Source organism: Arvicanthis niloticus, chromosome 1 (genome assembly GCF_011762505.2).
Source record: "Arvicanthis niloticus isolate mArvNil1 chromosome 1, mArvNil1.pat.X, whole genome shotgun sequence".
NCBI lineage: Eukaryota > Metazoa > Chordata > Mammalia > Rodentia > Muridae > Arvicanthis > Arvicanthis niloticus.
Genome location: NC_047658.1, coordinates 118,635,461 through 118,647,776, shown reverse-complemented (window position 1 = coordinate 118,647,776; position 12,316 = coordinate 118,635,461).

Below are 12,316 nucleotides of genomic sequence, written 5' to 3'. Positions count from 1 at the left end.
GCTCTTGGGAGATTCATAAATGACCTGTATGTACTTAGAATACATTCAACTAAAAGAAACTAAAACAAAAACAGAAACAACAAAAAACCAACAAAGCAACAGCGACCGACCACATACTGTATTTTTTTCCCCTCCCAAGTAAGCAAACTGTGGAGGTATCTGCTTCAGGGCTGCTATGGCAGTCCCACAGTGGGTACCTATATTATTACTTGTTTCTTGGTTTCTCATTAGTTAAGTGGAAGTCATGTAGCTTCTAACTCATGGTCCCAAACGGCTGCTCCAGTTCCAACAAGCATGTGCATGTTACAGCACTACAGCACAGAAGGGACAAGAGGTTTGTACATCACAGAAGAACTATAGATATCTTAAAAGGAAATCAGGGATGTGCAGTCTTCATTTCAGGTGACTTTGTGTCCAGCTTGGCATCAGGAGTTTGGTGCGAAGCTCGCTTGGAAACAGCTGGCAGCCTCCGGAATCCCATAATCTGCCTCTGTTCCACAGGAAGGCTGGCTGTGTTTCCTGGCACTGTGCCCCCAGCGGCCTTGAATCACTCGCTCTTTGTTCTTATGCCTTTCTTGTTCTTGGACATTCATCCAGTTCTCCAACACGCTGCCAGAAGCCCTGTAAGAGCACGACTCTGCACGAAGCACAAAGCCTTCCCTCTGGCTTCCAAAGCCCCTTGGCCTTTGGGACCTGTCATCTGTCACACCTCTGCCCACCTCTGCCCCACCCTCTGGGCCAGTGCCTGCCAAGACTCCCCTCCTCAGCCCTCTGCTGGACTCCAAGCTGACCTTGAAGGCACACTACAGAAGGGTGCCTCATATGTGTATCTTCCTTAGTCTCTGGGGAGAATCAGACTCCCTTTCTCTGGCCTCCCTTGGGCTTCCGGAGCCTTCCGTCATCTCTCTATTTATAGTTAGAGTCAGGTGGCTCTGGCCTCCACGTTGCTGGGTCTGGCTGGGAGAGCTGGTTCTGTCACCTGCCTGGGAAAGCTGGGATTTTCCGAAGCAGTCCTGTGTCCCCCTCACTGTGCCAATGTCCCGGACAGAGGCACCCACACCAGGGAGACCCTTACCGTGCACACACCCTGCTTGCTGCGCTGCTCCAGCCTTGCTGTGTCATGTGTGCCCCTCAGTCTATCACTTTTGAGACATAACTAGAGCACCCTGTGTAGTATTTCACCGTTCTGTCACCATCCTGGCTTGAAGGCTTGGGGACAAGTACCCTCCTGCCCCTGCAGGCCAGAACCCCACAGTCTCAGTCTGTGACCTCCAGTTACCAGACCTTTCAGAGCCTCTGCCATTTATAGCTGACTCTACTCTGATCTAACACATCGAGGTTCCCAAGAGACCTGAGGAGGGTGATAATAGGCCCCCAGATCCTTGTGGATTTCATACTCTCCCTACCATTTCTCTGACCCTCAGAAACTGAAAGGAAGAATTGCTGTGACTCTGGATCTCATCCCAAGGGCTAGCAGTGCCCAGCCCACCTAGCTTAGAAACCAAAGAAAGCCACTCTGGCTGAGGGTCCCGATGGCATTTGGTATCAACAGGGAGAACCGGCGCCTCCTAGTGGACAGTGAGAGAACATCTTCCTGGCCATCCTGTGGTCCAGGCTAGAATGAATCTGAGAATGAAGTCAAGGCCTATCAATCGCTGCCAACTGGGATAAATCTCATCTCATTCAGCAAACCTCCGTTTCCTCAGTGTCCTAAGCTGAGATGATACCCCACACAGGATCACACCAAAGCTTCCATCGGTGACTTGGGAGCCCAGCCTTGCACAGAGGTTTCCTAGGTTCCCAGGGGCAGGAATTTGTTGGGGACCACAGGGAGCTGGTAGTGAGGAGGTGAAAAGTCAGGGCTCCTGAGTTATCGATGGGTGCCCTCTGGGTGCTGTTTTACTGTGACCTTGGACTTTGATGTATTAATCTCTCCCTCCAGCTCTGGGCTTTCTCAGAAGTTTTAGCTCTTATTAACATACCTGTCCCAGGAACAAGCTTACATCTGTATCCAATTAACCTTCCTGCCAACAACAATTCGATGAGTTCTTTGCCAGTGTTCACAGGGCTATCTCTGCTTTTTCTAGTCCTGAAAAACAGAAGTATTGCATGAGCTACATCACAATGACTCTGTGATGGCGGGGGGTGGGGGGGAGCGGGGCATCACAAGACACTAGCCTCTGGGGTGAACTTGGAGTCTTCTAGGAGTTGTGGCTGTTATGCTGAGCTGGGACCTAGCTGAGAGGCTGCATGGTTGGGTGTGGGTAGGAAGAAGAGGCCTCCCTGTGAGTGCCAGTGAGTGTAAAAGGTATCTTTTGGTACTTCTGGGTGGAAGGGAGATTTCTGCAATGCATGCTGGGTACGGAAACAGTTTTGGATTCCTTTGTTCTGGTGAGGCTGACAATGGGTGTTGCAAGGGGGGGGGGGAGGGGGCTTCTGACTGGCCCTGCTGAGATTGCCTGGGAGCTCTTCATATTAAGCTGTGTATTCCTTTGGGGTGACTGGACATGAGATAAGTGAGACTTGAAATTTGACCTCCCTTAGGATGGACCTCTCTTACAGTGACCCCTGGACTCATCTCTGATGTCTTAGGAAGACCCAGGGGCCCTGGTGGTGGTGGGGTCTGAGGATCTGCAGGGGTTGCCCTCTTAGATCCGTGCATGCTATGGCCCACCAGATTTTACTAAACGCCTATTGTGAGTGACTATAGATAAACCTATGGACAGGCAGTCTGATTGTGTGGTTGAGAGGAGACATGATCCATAGGCTGGCAGGAGAGGTGGGCTGAGCCTAGAGTTGTGGGTAGCTGGGAACAAGATCACCTTCCCTAAAGCTCCAACCCATGAGTAGGGAAAGCAATGAGGACTTCTTAGAGCCAGTAACCAGATCCCACAGAGGCAGCTCTGAGAGCTTCCAGTCTTTAGCTCCAGCCAAACCGGCTTTTTATCTTCTCTATGCTCTCCCTCCCATGCCTGCCCTTGCCAGTGCAGGTCTCCTGATTACCTGTCACCCGTGAGATGTACCTCCTTGTCCTTGTCCTTGCCCTGCTGTCCCTCACCCTGGGGCGCTGGCCAACACCACCTCCTTTTCCAAGGCTCAGCTCAAAACAGCTTTATCTTTTGAAAGCTTCTCTCAGCCCAATTCTGTTCTGTCTTTTGGGCTGGGACCCTGGTGGGACCTCTGCCCACACCAGAGGCTCCCTGGCCCAGTGTGCTGCCATCCCTCCCTGAACAGGCTCTGTTGAAGTTGCTTCTTCTATTTTACAGAGGCCGGCAGGAGGCTGGGAGGGTTTTCATGGAGCTGCAGAGCTGCGTGCGTAGTGCGTGCGTGCGTGCATCGGATTTGTGCTTTAGAAGTTCACTGGGGCCGGCAGAGGCAAGATGAGGGCACAGGGCTTCTATGATTGCTAGGCAGGGAGGCTGTGAGGGCAGGGGGAGGGGAGGGCTTCTCACGGTACAGCCTTTGCTTTTTCAGAGGTCTCTGAGCCTGGCTCTGCACGAAAGTCATGTGTCTGACTCTCCACCTCCCAGCACCAACCAGGAGAGTAAAATACCAAATCCCTCAGATGAGAGCAAAAGGATCTTTGGTGCCAGGGGGCAGAATTGTAAAGAATTTTTTTTAAGTGCACAAAAAAAAAATCATAATGTAAAATTTAGTATCTCAGCCCCACTCCTGCCTGCTTTAGAGACAAGGCCTTGCCCTATAACCCAGGCTGGTCTTGAACAAGAGATCTTCCAAAGTGCTGGGATCACAATCCTAGACCATTGTCTTGGGTTCATACTGAGTTTGAGGGCCTCATTGGCTCAGTCTGGCTTTGTATTCATTGTGCATCCAAGGCTGACCTTGGACTTCTGAGTCTCCTGCTTCGCCACCTCCTGAGTGCTGGATCCAGGTCTGGACCACTGTACTTGATTTATGTTAGAGGTTTATGATCAATGTTAGGGATTGAACCGAGGCCCTTGTGCTCGATAGGCAAGCATCGTATCAGCTGAGTCATATCCCCAGCCTCAACTTTAACTGCCTTTTGTTTATCTGTTGTTTTGGGTTTTGAGTCAGAGTCTCACTGTGTTGCTCTGGTTGGCTTCAAACACTCAGAGGCCCACCGACTTCTGCCTCCCAAGTGCTGGGATTAGGGCATGTGCTACTACACCAAGCAACTTCTTCGACAATTATTTGTGTTGGGGGGTGGGTGTCCTGTGACTGCGTGCTGTGGTAGATATGAAAATTAGAGGACAGACAGCTTTTAAGAGTTGGTTCTCTCCTCCACCCGTGTGAGTCCAAGGATTGAACTGAAGTCACACAATTGGTGGTACTTGCCTTTGATACCCTTGTTCTTGTGTTCAGTTCAGTAGTAAACAGATCCAAATGCACCTCAGGTCTCTGGAGCTTTCCTATGCTGCAAAGGTGCTGAACCTCCCTACGTGCTACACAGAGCCCCTGACCTCCCTTCCCACTCTCCCGCCCTTCGCCCCCTCCTATATGTTTCACTGTCTATACAAGTGAGTGCTTTCTAACCCCTCTGAGGGTATCCTTCACTATCTTTCTTCTGTGACTTGGAGTCTATACATTTCTCAATCTTCAGGTCATTCTGAGGCAGCTGGTATACAAGCTCAGGTTTAGAAACCAATGGCTTGTTGTCAGCCAGGCTGAAGGTACCCTCACCCTGTTTCTTGCCCTTGGGTGTAAAACCAGAGCCTAGTGACCCTGAGCCTTGAGTGAGGATTCCTGTGACCTCTGGGGTGTAATTTTCTCTTCATCAAAGTCTAGTCTAATCAGAACAGACTGAGAACCCAACATCCCAAATTAGGATTAATTTTCATGACCTGTACTTTTGTGATGTTTTGGGGTGCTGGCTACTCAGAGTGTGGTCCTGCATTCTGTGGAGCTGGTTACAAACGTCCTCCCATGCCCGTCTCACTGCAGCATCTCAACGAGTGTGTTAGCCAGCTCCTCAGGCGCTGGTGAGCATTGTGGCGGGAGCGAGCCTGGAAGCTGGGCCAGGGGAGGAGAGGGGACTTGCTAAGAGTTGGGGGAAGAAACCTGACCCCAGAGCTCTGCCCTTTACCCACACCAGGGCAGAGAGGCTGGCAGAGGGCATAGGCCCATGTGGGGCTTGGCCTACTCCATGACCAGAGTTGCCTTTAAGTAGACTGTTTCTATACATCTGTGTAAAGCTTCCTGGTGCCTTAGTTCCTGATCCTTTGCCACCAGCCTGGTGTCCAGAGACCTAAGGCCTCAGAGCTGTGGGAACATGGCCTTGAACTTGACCTTCTCCCTCCCGGGCCCTGACTCTGACCCTCCCAGCAGGGCATCTAATCTGCTGAGGACTCAGTAACAATCCTATTCAGTGATACTAATCATAGTGGCTTACAGGGCACCAAGGAAGGGGTGCACAGTCACCAGGCTGCTCAGTCCACACAGAGGCCCAGGAGGACGTTACGGGGTGAGGCCTGGAACAGTGTCCCACGTGTCCTTAGTATCCAAGTTGTCATTTGAAATTTAGGCTCTGTCAGGGCTGAGAACCTCACCCAGGCACCTATATTTTCGCTCTTTTATCTTTTCCAGAGGACTGTTGAGTGCTGAATCTAGGATTTGAACTCAGGGTTATGCTGCCCAGACCCTAAATCCTTAATTGCTAAGCCCAGCCTCTTTACCTCACTCTCAGACAAGAAGCCGCACAAGCCAGACTGAGCATGTGAGGATCCCTGCAGACTGGCTTCCAGCCACCCCGAGTCCCCCTGGGACTGTCATCTTAGCAGTAACCATCACTGATGAGCCCAGTCCCAGGAGCAGCAGCTGTAGTCTGGGAGGATCATGAACTCAGCACCACGAGGAGAGATGAAAAGTGACACCTTCTGGTCCCGAGGCTCTGTGCCTGGGGGAGGGGGTGCAGACTGCACACCTGGGCCTGGTGCAGCAGCTGTCACACAGGAGGCGGCAGGAATGGGAACTGACAGCGTGGGTAGAGGTACTTGCCCACCCAGGCACTGTGGGGTGCCCATCACACAGCTAGGATGGAGGTGGAGGGGGGCAGGTGGGGGTACAGAGCACATGAGGCAAGCCCTGGCTAGACAGTCAGGGCCTGTGCTGGCTTCCACACAGTGTAGAAGGCACCCGGGTGACAAGTGGGGATTGGAATGGCAGCTGGAACCCTCTCTAGCTACAAACTGTGGTGAGCTACTTCTCCTGGACTTCAGTTCCCAACTCTAATGGGGGTGGTAATGGCACCTCTTGCCCCGCTGAGAGCCTTTGGGGCACCAGCATACATGAAGTACTGAGTGCCTGGCATGCCTTCTCTTGTGGGTTGGCTTTGAAGAGAAGCAATTTACACCTGGCTGCTGTGAGGGGCAGGTGAATTACATATGGGAGAAAAAAATGCACGGTGCCAAGTGTACAGCACACTCTGTCAGTAATTGGTATTATTATTAGGAACAGGCCAGCTACATAATTTGCAGAGCTCAATGGAAAAGGAAATGTGGGGCTCTCACATATAACCGATTAAAAGCTCCAAAATGGTGGGGCCAGTGAGGTTGCCACAGTAAGGAAAGGCGCTCACCGCCAGCCATGACGCGAGTTGGATACCCAGAACCCACATGATGGAATGGGAGAACTGACCACTACAAGCTGTCCGCTGACCTCTACATGTGCACGGTGACAGGTGCACGCAGGTATGCATGTGAGCGTGTGCATGCACGCTCGTGTGCACACACACACACAATGTTATTAAATGTAAATTTAACAATAATAATAATTCCAAGAATGGCTACAGAGCCATAGGCTGAGAGCAGGGTCTGTCTGAGGATTCATACCTGCAAAGTCTACAGCTGGCTTTGGTGAGGAGACAACATTACTGAGGTTCTAATAGTGCAGTTGACTGTACAAACTTAAGGATTCCCCAGCCCTGTCTCCTGGTCTCCTGATTATTCCGGTAAAATTCTGTGTATTGTGTGAGCTTCTGACCTTCTCCGTCATTAGCTTACTCATCATGAAGGAGCAGGCTCTGTGAGGTGAAGGCACATGACCCCACCACATGAACTTTTGGGCGGGAGCAAGTGGCTGCCCGCCGCACACAGGTCACCACTGACTGATTGAAGCAAGTGGCTGCCCACCGCACACAGGTCACCACTGACTGACTGAAGCAAGTGGCTGCCCGCCGCACACAGGTCACCACTGACTGACTGAAGCAAGGAGTCCAAGGATGAGCTTATTGGGTTTACTTCTAGGAATGTGATGGCACCCCCAAACAGCCACATCACTGAAAAGTCTCACCCCAGCACGAAGTCAGACACTCTCTTCCATCAACCCTCACACTCTGCAGCACCTCCTGAGACCACTAGTCCACACGCAACTCATGCAGAGTTACACACAGCTGGTGGTGAGGTTCAGGAGGTCCTAGCAGCAATCTCAAGTGGGTGGAGTCTAATGACCCTCCCCACTTCTTCTATGAAGGAATATCTGTAGACCCAATCTCTCTCTCTCTCTCTCTCTCTCTCTCTCTCTCTCTCTCTCTCTCTCTCTCTGTGTGTGTGTGTGTGTGTGTGTGCATTCATATGTGCAAGCACATGGAGGGCAGAGGTCAATATCTCCACCTTATTTTTAATATCAGTGTCTGTGCATGTATGGTGTGTATGTCAGTACAGGCACATGCATACCACCACATGTATGAAGGGCAGAGGACAACCCTCAGGACTTGATTCTCTCTACTGTGGTATCTAGGACCCAAATTCAAGAACTTAGGCTTGTGGCAAGTGCCTGTACTCACTGAGCTACCTCACCAGACCCTTGCCACCTATTTTTTGAGATTGGGTCTCTCATTGAAACTGGAGTTCATTGATTGCCTAGACTGGCTGGCCAGTAAGCTCTGGGGATCCTCCTGTCCTTACTTCTGAAGGCTGCGATTATAGATATATGATGTCACATCTGACTGTTTATGTGAATGCTGGGGACCCAAACTCAGGACCTCACACTGGTGCAGCAAGTGCTGTACCCACTGAGCCATCTCTTCATTCTCAGCAGAGCCAGTTCTGAAGCTCTCATGTGAGTCGTCAGAGCTGCTTTGATGAATATGGTTTGTTATGCTCAGGAGACAGCTTCCTGCATCAGAGACTGAGAAATTATCCTAAGCCCTCCCCAAAGAGGGCAAGCGCAAAGATACACAGGGCCCTGTCCTGATGCATGACAATGACCCAGAACAACCCCAGGACAGGACAGGACAGGAACTCCAGGGCTCTGTGGTAGCAGAGGGTGTGCAGAGGAGGAAAGGGTGGGAAGGACAGTGCCCATGTGTCAGCCTGGGCTGTCCCTGGGGGTGGGCACGGGGGTGGTTCTGTTCTCTTGGTGTCTCTGTGTTTTCCCCAATGGCAGGGATTGCTTTTGTAATAGCAGGCAAAACCCATACACGAGCTTCTATTCAATAAAAAGCACTGTTCTCATAGGAACCAGGAAGACAGCCCCCCCTCCACCCAATGCAAAGTACATCCAAGGAGGAGAAAATAAAAGCCATGAACATGGTTAGATTAGAACAGCTCATCTGTACTACCCCTACATAGCTCACCCCCTCCATGAAAGCCCCGTGTGAAAAGGCTAGAATTGTGTTCTTCTGGGCTGCTGGGCTGGTGTGTGTGTGTGTGTGTGTGTGTGTGTGTGTCCCCGTGTGTCCGTGTGTCCTAAGTGTGATGGTATCTGTGAGTGACTGAGTGTAGGAAGTTGGGGCTGGGGGAAACAGTTGGTCTTCCCAGAAGCTAAACCCAAAGTGTCCTCTGTGATGCTGAGTGACAGAAAGAGAACAGACTTCGGATGGGGTGGAACAGCGTTGGAGTACCAGCTGCACCAAACCCGTCACGACCCTACCCCAAGCAACTCCTGGCGTAGAAGGGAGAACACAGAATCTAAATTTAAGGATACGGTTCTTATAATGAAAGAGACCCAACCAGCCTTTACTGCATAGTAGGTGTGCAATCAATGAGGACTTCTCCACTTCACCCCTGACACATCTTAGCATTACCTTGAACTTTGACATCTTCAGATGTAACCCAACTCTTGTGAATAGGAGGAAGGACTGATGGCACTCTGGGAAGCTAGGGTCTGTAGTCCCTGTGCTCCAAGGACGATGGGAGTCAAACCCTTGATAGGTCCCTGGAAGGAGGCATTTGGTGGAGAGTAGAGACCCCTAGTGGTCATATCAGAGACTGCATGTCTCATCCTGAAACTTTCTACCTTGGGTTTTCCCTTCAAGGCCCTGCAAACATGCCTTGAAAGTTAAAACATGCCTGGAAACATTGGTGGTACTTGAGGTGTGAACAGAAAATGGTTGTCAGTCTTAATAACCCATTTTCAGATGCAGCAGAGATGAGGCCATCTTATTTCTGCTTCTTACCCTTACAAATACCCACATAGAAAAGGGGCTCAGGCATGATACACTTACAGGCCTGTAGGAGTAACGTTCTTCTGGTCACCTATGGAATAAGAAGGAATCTGAATATTCACATGATTTTAAAAGACCAAACTTGACCGATAAATTGAGTCTGAAGTCGCATTCCCTTCCTCTTCTGCGGGCATGATGGAAACACCTAGATTCATGGTTATACAAGCCGGTACTTGTGGTGTGCCAGCCACTGAGAGAAGCCCTTTGTGTATGGCCTCTCATCCCATTCCCCACAGAGCAGAGACTCTGAGCTTATCGAGCAGCTGATGTTCCAGGAGCATTGGTGTTTGAAACACCTATAGAGTGTAGAGTGGAGACTTGAACCCAGGAACACCGCCTATAGAGTGTAGAGTGGAGATTTGAACCCAGGAACACCGAGCTCCAGAGCTCTAGCTCTTGTGCATGAATCAATATGCCTGCCTAACAAACTCACAAAGCAACGTTACTCCAATCTCTGGGCCTCAAGTCCTCCTTGGTCGAGCCAGATGTTCTGTTTTGTTATTGTTTGGTCACTGTGTTTCAGAGGGAACCCTGTGGGTGTTCATTCCCAGCCTCAGATAAATTTTGGACTTAATGGGTTATCTGTGTCTGAGCACATCCCAAAATTGGGACTTTCAAAAGACTTCTCAGGTTGTTCTAACAAGGATTGGAGACCAGAGTGAACACACATACTACAGAACAGCAAGAAAGCACTTCTGCTCAGGGTGAAGTCTGTGGAACTGGAAAAAGTGGTGTGTGCCTTGCAATCCCACTCCTCCGGAGACAGAGGCAGGAAGGTCTGGAGTTCAAGACCGGCCTTGGCTAAACGAGAACCTCTCTCAAAAACTACCCTTCCAAAGCCTGCATAGCCCCCAGCTGCTTCATAGATGAAATCCACACCTTTAGCTGGATTGTGTGTGTGTGTATACACACCAACACCAGGCTAAGACGTAGCCTCTTTAAAATAGTGTTTATGGGACTGGAGAGATACCTCAGTGGTTAGGAGTCTTTGCACTGCAAAGAACCCAAGTTCAATTCCCAGCACTAAAGTCAGGCAGCTCACTAATGCCTACAACTCCAGCTTCAATGGGATCACACACCCTCTTCAGGATTCTTTGGTCTTTGGATGCCAACACACACACACACACACACACACACACACACACACACACACACAGAGAGAGAGAGAGAGAGAGAGAGAGAGAGAGAGAGAGAGAGAGAGAGAGAGAGAACTTTAAACATATTTGTGTGTGTACGAAGTGGAGGGGTGGATAGAACGTACCACAGTTTATACACGAAGCTCAGAGGACAATTTTATGGAGTCGGTTCTCTCCTTCCATACTTACGTAGCTTCCAGGGTTTGAACTTGAGTCACCAGACACTTGGGGGGCACTTGCTTAGTGGATTGCTCTCCCTGCCTGGTTGTCTCACTTCTTAAATGGTAAGCTTCTTAACCCACACAGATCTGCCCTGTGGCTTAAGCCTGGAGCAGCTAGTGTGAGGGCCATATTACTTTAATCAGATAATCAGATTATTTCTCTCCTTGGCATCTGGCAGAGATCAGAGCATTAGGCAAAGGGAAATGAAAGCATAAAGCACCCATCCCACTGGGCAGATAGTTATCAAGTGCCTGCTATACCCAAGCCAAAGGCCCACACTGTGATGTGCGTGCCCCCGGGGCTTCCTCGGCACAGTGAAACCCTGCTCGCATATTCTTCCTGCCCTGTCCTCCTAGTTCACATTTCTCACCATAAGCGCCATCTTGAGCATTTCACATGGAATCCCTCACCTGACTCACATGACACCAGATACAGGAAGGGCCTTATTGACCGATGCAGCAAGAGGAGGGTTTGTCTGCCCACATATGGAGGGTTAGTAGCCTTCCAGTGTGGCGTGAGGCAGGCTTCCCTGTCATGCCCTTCCTCTTTATCCCATGGCTTCCTTGGAGGCTTTGAGGTGGCCACCAGGGCCATCAGGCAGAATGCCTCTTTATTCTTGTCCAGCAAAAGAGAGATTGAGCTTTCCAGGGTTGTCTTCCAACAATGAGGAGGATGGTCACTTCAAAACCATGAATGAGGGGGCTGGAGAGCTGACTCAGTGGTTAAGAGCACTGACTGCTCTTCTAGAGGACAGAAGCTCAATTCCCAGCAACCACATGGTGGCTTACCATCATCTATAATCGGATCTGATGCCCTCTTCTGGTGTGTCTGAAGAGAGTGACAGTGCATTCATACATTAAATAAATAAATAAATAAATAAATCTTAAAACAAACCACAAATGAGTCTCATCTTACATTTTTGTTATCCCAGAGTGGCTTAACCTACCTATCTCCTAATAAAGTGGTCCCTCCACCCCAACTGATGGAACATCAAAGTTGCTGTGAGTTTTGGAGAAAATAAAATAGTGACACCTGGGGACCATGTTAAAGACCATCTTCCTATTAAGTTAGGACTCTGTGGGGTGACTGCAGGTTCCAAGGTTTTTAAAGAAGTATCCAAAGTATGTCTAGCACATAAGGAAAGCTTTGGGGTTAGAATGTGGGTACCCCTTCCAACAGGAGATCATTGCCCTGGGCTAAGGATCCTAGCCAGAATAGATGAAGATGTTCATCAGAAAACATCATACCCATGGCCTTTTGCTAGACCCCACTGCCCAGAGTATACTAGTAATTAATAATTTTTAAAATCCTGTAATTTTCTTGTGAATAGCATAATTATATTGCTTGGCAATTTGCATGTGTGCTAAGAGCATTAATTTACTAAATGTAAACATCTAAATCTATGCCGCAATTATTGTAAACCATGTTAGCATGCCTTGGTTTTTAATATCCTGGGAGCTTCTCCCATTATAAGGTGTCCAGGAGCCGGGCATGTGGCTTAGTCGCCAAAGCACTTACTTTAGAAGCCCGAGTG